The sequence below is a fragment of the Megascapheus bottae genome, chromosome 2 (genome assembly GCF_031878675.1).
Source record: "Megascapheus bottae isolate mThoBot1 chromosome 2, mThoBot2.hap1, whole genome shotgun sequence".
NCBI lineage: Eukaryota > Metazoa > Chordata > Mammalia > Rodentia > Geomyidae > Megascapheus > Megascapheus bottae.
This window is the reverse complement of record NC_143510.1, coordinates 18,343,306-18,356,588: the sequence shown is the minus strand read 5'-3', so window position 1 is coordinate 18,356,588 and position 13,283 is coordinate 18,343,306. Positions and strand designations below refer to the sequence as shown.

The following is a 13,283-nucleotide window of genomic DNA, read 5'->3' as shown; positions in this document are numbered from 1 at the left end:
GTTTGTATGTGGCATGAAGTGATAATGGGCACCTCCTTATGTGATGTAGATTTTTTTTTAATGTTTAGAGGTTTTCTTTTCCTTTTTTGAATTATGAATAATGCTGCTTTGAACATTTGTGTACAAGTTTTATGTGAATGTTTTCTTATTTCTCTGACCTCTATATTTAGGGATGAAGTGGATGAGAAATGTGATAACTCAGTATTTAGTCTTTTGAGGAACTGCCATTCTATTTAAATTCTAGAGTTGACAGCATCATTTTACATTATGCATGGCAACACACAAGAACTTCAGTTTCTTTACCTCCACTACACCACTTTTTTGTTTTGTTTCCATTTCCTGAAGTATATTTCAATAAATATTTTATATAATCAGAGGCACATAGGCATTGGGCCTTTGTGTTCCTCCCCTAAGAGTATACTCCTTTGGTCTCATTGTGTATGAGTGCCTAGAGTTCTAAATAATTTATCAAGTCCTGGGATATTTTAGGTGGAGCTTCTGCATGTGAGAGAACATGTGCTGTTTGTTTCATTGAGGTTGGCTCAGCTCATTTTACAGGATTTGTTCTAGGTGCATTCATTTCCCTGCAAATGCCATAGTATTCTCTGATGGCTGTCCATACCACTTTTTTTTTTAAGTTAGAGCATTCTAATGTATATGAAGCAGTATGTCAGTAGGGTTTTAATTTGTGTTTCCTTGATGGTTTAGGGTGGGCCCTAAATCTAAATGGTAAATGTCCTTTATAAGAAGCTGAAAAAGAGACAAATAGAAGGTCATGTGAAAATGTAATCAGTTATATATTTCTAAGCCAAGGAAAGCCTAGAGGTACTGGAATCTTGAAAAGACAGGAATGATTTTCCTTCTCTTCAGAAAAACACCTTCATTTCAGATTCCTAGCCTTCGCTAATGTATGAGAATAAATTTCTATTGCTTTATTTTTTTATTATAAGTTTCTGGTACAGATAGTTGGAATTTTGGTAGGTATTGGATTCATTCTGTAGTCCTTTGGGAAGTATTACCATCTTACTATTTAGTCTTTCAGTTTTGAAGCTGGAAAATTTTTTTTCCCATTTATTAACCACCCCTCCCCCCAGTTGTAGGACTTCAACTAGGCCTGAGAGCCGCCCTTGAGCCTTGTGATATCTTACATTGAGTGCAAGTTTTGGAGTTCTTGTAATTAATTGGTAACTTTTTTAAATGCTTATTGATTTTTTTTTCTTTATTTTCAGTGTTGCTTGCCAATGAACAGAAATGCAATTCCTTTTATGTGTTTTGTTTTGTTTTTTTCTTTTGGTGGGTCATGTGCTTGAATTCGGCCTGGGTGCTGTTGCTGAGCTCTTTAGCTCAAGGCTACTGCCCTATCCCTTGAGCCACAGCCTCACTTAGAGTTTTTCTAGAGGTTAATTGGAGATAAAGAGTCTCAGGTGCTTTTGTGCCCGGGCTGGCTTTGAACCTTGATCCTCAGATCTCAGCCTCCTGAGTAGCTAGGATACAGGCATGAGCCACTGGCGCCCGGCTTTATGTGTTGTTCTTTTGGCCTACAACTTTGTTGAACTCATCTGTTTGTACTAGTAGATTTTGAGGCTTTTCTATACATTGTGTGCGTGTGTGTATGTATATATGTATGTATATGTGAGTGTGTGTGTGTGTGTATTGTTTGCTAGTCTTGGGACTTGAACTCAGGGCTTTGCATTCTTCTTGGGCTTTCTCAAGGCTAGTGCTCTACCACTTGAACCAAGCAACATTTCCAGCTTTTTCCTGTGTGTGTGGCACCAAAGACAAACTCAGGGCTTCGTGAATGCTAAGCAAGCACTCTACCACTAGGCCACACTCCCAGCCCACATAGAGTATATTGTTTGTGGCTAGGATAATTTCGCATGCTCTTATTTCTCCTGAGAACCTCTAGTGTCATGTAAATTGAAATTCTGAGAATGGACATCCTTGTCTTGTTCATTTTTTTGTTTTTCTTTTGGCAGTGCTGTGTCTTGAACTCGGGGCTTCCTGCTTGCTAGGTGCATATGGCCATCAACCTTTAAGTATCATGTTAACTAATAGTTTTTATTAGATTTAGGAAGCTTTTCATAGGTTCCTTTTAGTCCTTCGTTCTAGTTGGTAGCTTGTTTACTTGTCTTGTTTTGACAATACTGGGGTTTGAACTCGGGGCTTACCTCCTTGGCTTTTTTTTTTTTTTTTTTTTGTCTGCCACGGGCCTTGGATTCTGGGCCTGTGTGCTGTCCTTGAGCTCCTCAGCTCAATGCTATTGCCCTACCTCTTGAGCCACAGTGCCACTTCTGGTTTTCTGGTGGTTAGTTGGAGATAAGAGTCTCATAGACTTTTGTACCCGGCTGGCTTTGAACCGTGATCCTCAGATCTCAACCTCCCCAGTAGCTATGATTACAGGCGTGCACCACCAGTGCCCAACTCTCCTTGGCTTTTTTCCTTTTAGGGTTAAAGTTGTATCACTTACCACTTAAGTCATGGCTCTAGTTCAGATACTTTGCTAGTTTTTTTTGGGGGGGGGGGTGTATTATTTATGTAAGTTTCTCTTCTTTTTCTTTTGTTGCCAGTACTGGGGCTTCAACTCAACAGTTGAGTGCTCTTATCACTGAGATTTTTGCCTTGAGGTTAGTGTTCTACCACTTGAGCCATAGCTCCTACCACTTGAGCCATAGCTCCAATTGCAGCTTTTTGGTGGTTAATTGGGGTAAAATTCTCTGGGACTTTTCTGGTCAGGCTGCTCCAAACCATGATCCTCAGATCTCAGTCTCCTTAGTAGTAGCTAGGATTATAGGCATGAGCTAGCTACCAGCACCCAGCCTAGATTTGCCTTTTATTATGTAAACAATGTGAAAATACACATATTTTTTGTTTTTTATTATCCTTTAGTGTACAAAACATTTAAGTTTTTTCTGATTAATTGGCAAAACAGTCTTCATTTTGTCCACATTGACTGGCTTGGCTGGCTCTGAACTGTGATCCTCAGATCACAGATCCTGAGTACCTAATATTATGTAGACATGAGCCAGCAATGCCTGGCTTAGAATTATATTGTAAAAAGGCTTGTTCTGTTTGAATATGCTATATGCCACAGTGTAACTTCAAAATCTTCCTTTTTTTTCTTTTTGGTCATGGGGCTTGAACTCTGGGCCAAGGTACTATCCCTGAGCTCTTCAGCTCAAGGCTACCACCCTATCCCACAAGCCACAGCCTCCAGTTTTCTAGTGGCTAATTGGAGATAAGAGTCTTATGGACGTTAGTGCCCAGGCTAGGTTTTGAACCCTGATCTTCAGATCTCACTTTTCTGAGTAGCTAGGATTATAGATACTCTGCCACTGCACCTGACCAAAACATTTTTGTATCTTTGCCCTTCCTGAGTGCTGTCCTTGAACTTTTGTGTTCCAGAGAGCACTTGAATTACAGCTTTGTTTCCTGCTTTTTGATGGAAGCTTCAGAGATATTCATTCTTGGTCTGGCTTTGAATTGCAGTCCTTAGGGTCTCAGCCTCCTGAGTAGCTAGGATTACAGGCATGAAGCACTCACTTTCAGTGTAAAAACATTTATTTCACTATAAAACAGTAAATCAAAGTTTTGAACTTCCACTGTCATATGTCAAGGTTAAATATATGCAGTAGTTTTTAAGAAGTTTTATTTTTCCTAATCATTTCTTATGAGTTCTTTTTTTATTATTATTCCTGGAGTCAGAAATCTGATCTTCAAGTAACCTGTCTCACCTGAATGGATTCTGAGATGTGCAGAGTTTATATAGTTTTCACATTCTGTGTACCTAACCTTCATTTCAGAAAAATCTTCTCTCATGTCCTATTTAGTGTTTTCCAACTACAGTTCAGTTTTTTTCTATAGCTGTCTAAATAAACCATATAGCCATCATGTCCTATTTAGTGTTTTCCAACTACAGTTCAGTCTTTTTCTATAGCTGTCTAAATAAACCATATAGCCAATCTGTTATTTAAGTTGGATTGAGAGACCTGGTGATAGACTAGACCAATATTTTTATTTTTTCCATACATTTGATTGAAGTATGATCTATATAAAATTTACATATTATAAGACTATAAGTGTGTGTGTATGTGTGTGAGTGTGAGATTTACAGAGTAGCAAAGGCCAGACATGGTGGTGCAAAGTTGTAATTCCAGCTGCTTGGGAAATAGAAATAGGCGATTCACAATTTCAGTTTGTTACATTCTCCTGTTGCATTGATATAAAATTCCCGTTATTATTTTTATAGTCGTTGTTAATTATTGTTATGATAGAGGTGATGTACCTAGGAATTACAGTTACATGAGTCAGGTAATGAGTACATTTCCTTTTTTTTTTTTTTTTTTTTTGTAGTGTCTTCTGTTCCTTCTTTCTTCTAGCTCCACCTACAAGTTGTATGGTTTACTTTCATCAGTGTCCAGTGAGCTCCACTGCTGCACTTTTTTGGACCTTTTCCCTCAAGTTCTGTACCCTCCCCCCAACCTTTCTGAAGATGTATACTTGAATACACCATACAAAAGGTAAAGGAGGCATAATTACCAAAAACTAAAAAAAGAAAAGAAAAAGAGACCTTGTTTTCATATCTTGGAATTTTTCAATATATTATTTTAGATAAATATGAAGAGGCACTTAGGCATTGCACCTTTGTGTTACTCTTTTGGTCTCCCTATGTGTGAGTATCTAGAATCCTGTATAATTTATCATATCCTAGTGTATTTTAAATTTAATTTCTGCATATCAAAAAGAACATGTGCTATTTGCCTTTCTGTGCTTGGCTTACCTCACTTAACATCATTTGTTCTAGTTCCGTCCATTTCCTTGCAAATGTAAAATGTCCTTTTTTTTTTTTTTGCTTAAAGTTTTTTTACTTAAAGTCTATTTTATAAGATTCTAGTATATCTTACCTCTTTGTATGAGATATATCTTCTTCTATCCCTTTTCTTGTTTATGACTCTGAATCAGCAGTCTGGAGCTGAGGAACAAACTCAGCCTTGTAGTTGCCAAGTCAAGCTCTCTTCCACTGAGTTAAATCCCCAACTCCTGAATCTTTTGGGTACTACCTTTTAAAATCCAGTTGAACAATATTTTTTTTTCCTTTTTTTAAAGTTTCTTTGAGACAAGTTTGTACTATGTGTCCTAGACTAATGTTGAACTTTGGAACTTTTTGCCCAAATGGTGGTCTTTTGTATGGGGCATTAATTCTTTTTTTTTTTTTTTGTCAGTCATGGGGCTTGAACTCTAGGCTTGAGTGCTGTCTCTGAGCCCTGAGCCCTTCAGCTCAAGGCTACCACCCTACTCTTTGAGCTACAGCTTTTCTAGTTTTTCTGGTTTTCTAGTGGTTAATTGGAAATATAAATCTCACACTTTTTTTTTTTTTTTTTTTTTTTTGGCAGTCCTGGGCTTGAGCTCAGGGCCTAAGCACTATCCGTGGACTTTCTCAAGGCTAGAGCTCTACCACTTGAGCCTCAGCACCACTTCTGGCTTTTTTCTATGTATGTGGTACCGAGGAGTCGAACCCAGGTCTTTGTGCATACAAGGCAAGCACTCTACCACTAGGCCAAACTTCCGGCCCTCACATTGTCTTTAATGCCTGGGCTGGCTTTGAACCTTGATCCTCAGATCTCAGCTTCCTGAATAGCTAGGATTACTCATTCATTCTTTTTATATTACTGTGCTTTTCATTTGCTATTTATAGTCTATGTATCTCTTGCCTCTGTTTCTCTTCTATTCTAATTTTTTCACATTAATCCCCCCCCCCCTTTTTTTTTGCCAGTCCTGGGCTTGAATCCAGGGCCTGAGCACTGTCCTTGGGTTTTCTCAAGGCTAGAGTTCTGCCACTTGAACCACAGCACCACTTGGCTTTTTTCTATGTATATGGTACCAAGAAATCGAACCTGGGTCTTCATGCATGCTAGGCAAGCACTCTACCACTGGGCCAAACTCCCAGCCCAAATTCCCTTGCTTTTTTAAAGAAAAATTTTAGCCTTTGCTACATGGATTATATAGTATGCATCCAATATATTTTATTCTACTTGAGACTAATATTAATAATGCCGCAGTGTGCAGTGTAGTTCTATTTTCTTTCCTCACCTGTGAGTTATTACTATTATATATACCTATGCTGGTAAAGGTAATAAATCCAATGATAATGTTTTAAGTAATTGCTTTTTTACAATGTCATTTTAAAAGTAAATCAAATTTTATATTAATCTTATACTTATGTTCAGTATTTGATTTCTTCTGTGTTTAAGTTACTGCCTGGTTTCAGTTCTTTCCTCTCATGTAGCTGCATTCCCTCCTCCATTTTTTGTGTTATTTTTGTCAAACAGAGCTTGCCAAAAGCAGATACATTTATGATGTGGTTTATCACTGCCTAACAATATAATTTATAATTACTTTATACAACTTTATAGGTTGAGAGAAGAAAAGTAGATGCTTATTTTTCCTGGGTCTTGAACTTGGCACCTAAGCACTGTCCTTGAGCTTTTGTGCTCAAGACTAGCACTATTCAACCACTTAAGCCACAGCTCCACTTCCAGCTTTTTGATGGTTAATTGGATATATGAACTTCACAAACTTTCCTGCCTGGGCTGGCTTTGAACCTTGATATTTAGATCCCAGCCTCCTGAATAGCTAGAATTATAGACGCCCAGAATTAGACATCATTATACTGTCATTTTTCCTTTACCTGTAATTACTAGTGTGTTTTTTTCATGTGGATTTTAGTTACTATTTGATGTTATTCTTTCATCCTGAAGAATTTCCTTTAGCATTTGATCTAGGTCAGATCCTCTGAAGAAAATATGTTAGAATTATTCCCATTTTCCCAATTGTAGATGATATGGCTTATGATCTTATACGCGTTGTTAGTTGAATAGGCTGCAGAAGTATGGCAAAATAGATAGTAAGGGAGAACATATGAAAGGGCCAGTTCTTTATTATGTGACTTGAGCTTTGTTCTTGTGGTAGCACAGAGTCCTATCATCATCAGATTTGAGCCTAGAAGGACTTTGCTCTGTCTTAGTTTCTGAGTGCCTATTTAGAGATGGCAGAGATAAACTGGAAGGCCTTTTCTTTCTCTGTAATTTTTTCTCTATTTTTTTTTTTTTGAACTGTGATCCTCAGACCTTAGCCTCCTGAGTAGCTATGAGCCACTGGTTCCTGGTGCCTGTATAGCTGCTGTGCTGCCTTTTTTAAAATTTTTTTTTGCCAGCCCTGAGCACTGCCCTAGGACTTTTTCAAGGCCAGAGCTCTACTACTTGAGCCTCAGCACCACTTCTGGCTTTTTTCTATATATGTAGTACTAAGGAATTGAGCTTGGGTCTTCCTGCATGCTAGGCAAGCACACTACCATTAGGCCAAACTCTTGGTCCCTCTTCCTTATTCTTTTGGGCAGTTAAGCTACTCCTATCCAATTAGCAACTTTTTTGCAGGCATAAAATGTTTACAGATTTGAAGCGTAGTGCTATATATATAATTTGTAGAATGGGGGTGGGGAGTTTCTGTTAAATTTGGGAATTACTGTTTTAGGATGAAAGATTGCTTACTCTTTGGAATGGGTAGCTTGCATTGAAAGATTAGATAAACATCTTTTGGCTTCTGATCCTTTCCCTCCTTCCTCACTCCTCCCTCCCCTCAGAAGAAGTCTGGCATGTATCAGCAGCACCTTTTTTAGTCTTGACATTAACAAGGAAGTGTTTGGCCTTTTTCTTATTCATTTGATATGTACAACTTATTATTGTTACTATTATTTTCTTTTGTGTTGGTAATGGGCCTGAATTTATGGCCTGTACACTGTCCCTGTCCTTTTGTGCTCAAGGCATTAAGCCACAGCTCTGCTTCCAGCATTTTTTTGGTGCTTAATTGGAAATAAGGGTCTCATGACTTCTTGTCTCATTGGCTTAAAACCATGTTCCTCAAATCTCAGTCTCCTAAACAACTAGGACTTCAGGTATGAACCGGTAGCACCTGGCTTATTTTTAATCACAGAAATGATATGTAAGGGAACAGGAGTGTGGCCTAGTGGTAGAGTACCTAGCATGCACAAAGCTCTGGGTTCCATTCCTCTGTACCACATACACAGCTAAAGCTGGACATGATGCTGTGGCTCAGGTGGTACAGCGCTAGCATTGAGAAAGCCTAAGGACAGTGCCTTGGCCCTGAGTTCAAGACCCATGACTGACAAAAAAAATGATACGTAAGTACTTTGTTTTTTAAGTCCTAAGAGTAGAAATTTATTATTTTTGCTGCTACTTCACAGTGTGTAAAATGAAATGCAAAAAAAGTCTTCCTGACTTCCTTCCTTCTTCCTGACTTGACAGATTCTGTTGTAAACAGTCCTCATTAGTGGTACTTCTCCTCCTCCCCCTTAGATTGGCTTAGGTGCTTGTTCCTGGATTACCCTTATTACCTACTTCATTTAGAATTGCAAGAGCTCTTTTCATCCTTTGTCATAAAAATCAGTAATTTTTTTCAAGAATTCAGCATAGGGATTTGAACTAATACAAGTTAGATTTGAAACAGTAGAAGAATTTACTTACTTTGTCCTGAGCTTAAAATTTACCAGAGTTTGAGGTCCCAATTTTTGCCAAACATTTAACAAGGATGTTTGGATGTAGGCACATAATTATGTCATGGCCTTTCTATGCAGTAAACTATCAATTCACATTTTTACTTACCATGTTTAGTACTTTGAAGATATCTAACTGATAATATTGAGAATGTAGAGAAATGTTTTGATTTTTCTATTTTATTTCTGGATAATCCTATCTGAAGTGACTATATTTATTTCTCATATGTCTATGGTCTGTCTCCCTCTACTGGGGGGTGTGTGTGTGTGTGTGTGTGTGTGTGTGTGTGTGTGTGTGTGTGTGTGTGTGTGTGTGTGTGTGTGTGTGTGTGTGTGAGCTTTTAGATAGTAGGGACCATCTATATCCCTATCAGTGCTTTTTAAAACAGTTTTGGAACCAAGTGCTAGTGAGTCAAGGAGGTTGAGATATGAGGATCTTGGTTTCCATGAAGCCAGTCCAAGCAGGAAAGTCTGTGAGACTTATCTCCAATGAACTACTCAGAAAAGGCCAGAAATGATGTTGTGGCTCTAGTAGTAGGGTGCTAGCCTTGAGCTAAACAAAGCTCAGAGACAGTCCCAGGTCCTGGGTTCAAGTCCCAGGACCAATATTAAAAAAACAAACAAAAAAACAAACAACAATTTTGGAATGAGTAATGAATCCTGATTAGGTGTATCTGAGATGGAACCTGGTACCCACATAGAAATATTTAAAGTCCTTTGATTTGATTGTGGCATACTGTGATGTGCAAATGATACACACTGCATACTTTCTGAGAGATAATTGTTAGATGCTTTTCTAAATCTCAAACCTGACTTGAGTTGACTAGAAAGAAGAATTCATTTACTACCAAACCATAAACTATCATTTGTCAGTAGGATTCCAAATGTAAAATTGTTTTTCATAATCTGATAATTAAATTTAGAAAAAGGCTAAACTTTAGATAGGGCTAAAATTGAGTATTTACAATTTATTTATGCCAGTACTGGGCCTTGAACTTGGGGCCTCCCTCAGCTTTTTCACTCAAGGCTAGCACTCTACTATTGAGCCACACCTCTACTTTTCTGGCTTTTTGCTGGTTATATGGAGATAAGAGCCTCCTGGACTTTTCTGCCCAGGCTGTCTTCAAGCCACAATCCTCATATCTCAGCCTCTTGAGTAGCTACAATCACAGGTGTGAGCCACTGGTGCCCATTAAGTGTTTATTTTTTTTTAAGAACCCCAAGTGATACTTCTTATTCTTAGTAGTTCTTACTCTTAGTAGTTCTTAATCTTGGGGTTCTCCATCGCAGGCTAGTTTTTGACAATGCCTAGAAACTTTTTGTTTGAGACATGATCTCATTGTGTTGCTCAGGCTAACTTTGAGGCTTTATTTTTTGCCAGTCCTGGGCTTGGGCTCAGGGTCTGAGCACTGTCCTCAGGTTTTCTCAAGGCTAGAGCTCTACCACTTGAGCCACAGTACCACTTCTGGCTTTTATCTATGTATCTGGTACCAAGGAATTGAACCTGGGGCTTTGCACATGCTAGGCAAGCACTCTACCACTAGGCCAAACTCCCAGCACCGCAGGCTAATTTTGAACTTGGAATCCTACTGTCTTAGTGTCTAGTTCTAGGATTACAAGTGTATGCCACTATGTGGACCTGGCTTGGAGACCTTTTTGATTGTTATAGTTGGGGAAAGGGAAAAGATGCTATTGATTATTTGTTGGGCAGAGCCCAGGATGCTGTTAAAATCCTGCAGTTAATAAGACAAATATATCAGTATTGAAGAAATTGAGAAACTCTGCTCTAAAACAAGCTGTGTGGAGAATTGGCTGATAGTTATGTGGAATTTGGCATTTCAAATTCATCATACTATAGATTTTTTTAGGCCTGGGGACACAATACATTATGTAGCCAAATGTATAGATGGTGAATTGGCTTTTATGTACTGAAGAATTTAATTATGATCAGCCTTGTACAGTTTGGTTGGTAATGTTGGAGAGACTCACTAAAGCACTTAAATATATGGTATGTATTATATGAAAAAGTGCCCATTAATATTAGCAGTGAATAAAGATACATAGGGCAGGGTTTTGAAATAATCCAGGCATGAAATTTCAACTGCCATTTTTCAATTCAAAGTCAACCGGGACAGGAAGATTCAGGAGACTCTTAGTAGCTACAGTTAACTATAAAGAAACTGGAAGTAGATATATGGATCTGCTGGTAGAGCAGCAGCCTTGAGCTCAAGGCCTTGACTTAAAACCTCACTGCTGGTACACACACATAGATAAATCATTGTGGAAAATACATATTGAAGTTTCTAAATCTTTTCTGCAAAGAAGGTTTTTGTTTATAAAGTGATGAAGATGGCATAGTTGTATTGAAAACACAGTTTCTAAATTCATGACAGGTTTTTTTCTTGTTTTATTTTTGGGGAGTAAGGAGGTTCTATACATGCTGCTTTCGTCTAGTCCTTAACACTGCATACCTTTTTTTGCATGTTTTCATTTGGCTTTTGCATGTAATTATTAGTATAGCCAGGTGCAGGTGGCTCACACCTGTGATCCTAGCTACTCAGGAGGCTGAGGATCAAAGATGCAAGCCAGCCCAGGCAAGGAAAGTCCATAAGGCTCTTATCTCCAATTAGCTACCAAAAGCCAGAAATGGAGCAGTGCCGCTCAGGTACAAGCCTTGAGCACAAAAGCTCAGGGACAATACTCACTACCAACAACAGATTGTTAGTGTATAGTTTGAAAGGAATTAGCCAAGATGGGCTAGATTTTGCAACAGTAAGTAACATCCAAATTTTAGTGGTTTAAAAATAGAAGTGGTGGCCGGGAGTTTGGCCTAGTGGTTAAAGTGCTTGCCTAGCATGCGCGAAGACCCGGGTTCGATTCCTTGGTACCACATACATACAAAAACGCTGGAAGTGGTGCTGAGGCCCAAGTGGTAGAGCTCTAGCCTTGAGAAAGTCCAAGGACAGTGCTCAGGCCCTGAGCCCAAGCCCAGGACTGGCAAAAAAAAAAAAAAAGAAAGAAAAAAATAGAAGTGGTTAGGTGCTAATGGCTCATACTTGTAATCCTAGCTTCTTAGGAGGCTGAACTATGAGGAACCACATTCATAGCAAACCTGGGCAGGAATGTTCATAAGACTCTTACCTGCAGTTAACCACCAAAAAACCAGAAGTGGTTCAAGTGGTAGAATACTAGTCTTGAACACAAAAACTCTGGTACAGTGCTCAGGCTCTTGAGTTCAACCCCCAAGACTGGCTCAAAAACAGACAAAACAAAAATCCCAGAAGTTGTTAGTTTATTGATTATAGTACATGTCTGATTGGACTTACTAACCTTTGGAACATACTACCTGTATTTGTGGCAGGAAAAATGGACCTTGATCAATTGAATACTAGCTTTAAAAGGTGCCTGCCACATCACCTCTACTTATCTGTAACTAATAAAAATTTACATGACCATACTCAGCCTGGGTGTAATTCTGACAATGTTAGAAAGCACAGATCCAGAAGTATTGGAGAATAGCACTATATAGTAGCACTATATAGTACCTATACTGATAAAGGAATCAAAAGGATTGTTGTGATAATAAACTGTTGCTAGGTAAATCTGGTGAAGGAAAACTGAATAGAATGAAAAATATTGCCTCTTATGTGTTTTGAACTATCATACATTTAGCACTGTGAATATGAAAATATTTAATTATTCCAGCTTTTTATACTAGAAATACAGTAGGAAGTTTGTGAATCACACCCCTCACCCTCAAATCCTACTTCAGTCTCATTTTATGAGACTTGAAGATTATGACTTGCCTATAATTGGTCAGGATCAAGTAAGGATTACTAAGATACTATTGATTCCTTTTTCTGTGGTCCCATTATAATTATCACATTGTTTTGTCTGTCTACTGTGTCTGTTTTCTGTGTCTTAGGAGAATGGTACCCTCATTTTTGTAATGTGTCTCTATTAGAACCATGCGATACACTTTTTTTTTTTTTGAGGGAGGGTGGTCAGTTATGGCACTTCAAGTCTGGGCCTGGGAGCTGTCCCTGAGCTCTTAAGCTCAAGGCTACCACTCTACCCCTTGAGTCACAGCACCACGTCTAGTTTTCTGGTGGTCTCATAGACTTTTTTTTCTTTTTCTGTTTTCTTTCTTTTTTTAAATTTTATTGTTGGGGTGATAGAGGTATTATAGTTACATTCATAGGTAATCTGACACTTTTGTGTCCATGCTGGCTTTGAACCGTGATCCTTAGATCTCAACCTCCTGAGTAGGTAGGATTACAGGTATGAGCCACTGGTGCCTGGCTGCCATGTGCTTTTTAACAGGGAGAACTGATCTGAATTGAAATAGTAAGGCCCACTATCTAACAAATGAGTATCCTGGCTATTCTGAGTCCAGTTCTTCCTTGTACTCAATTGAGTCACTTTCCTTGCCATGACTCAGTAATTCCATCCTTCTTTATGAACCATCTGTGAAAGTACTACCTTTCTAAAAGTTTTCCCTTTTGTAAAAGAATTGGTCCTCAACTAGCACTTGGTGATGTTTTGACAGAAGAAATATAGTCGTATGGGACTTTTAACAAGGCAGAAATAAATGAGTTGAGGAAGGACCTCAACCCATTGAAGGTTCTTGAAGGTACATTCTTGTGTATATATATTTATATTGGAGAAAGGTTATATTGTCAAATTCTAGAGGAGCAGTTACCTGTGCAGTTTATAT

The 13,283-nt window shown here is 38.4% G+C and overlaps 1 protein-coding gene across 5 annotated transcripts in view; it reads left to right on the top strand.

Moving 5' to 3' along the window:
- The window catches only part of Ankrd28 (ankyrin repeat domain 28), a 141,354-nt gene that overhangs the window by 22,823 nt on the left and 105,248 nt on the right, over positions 1-13,283 (top strand). The gene's annotated exons all lie outside the window — the stretch shown is intronic.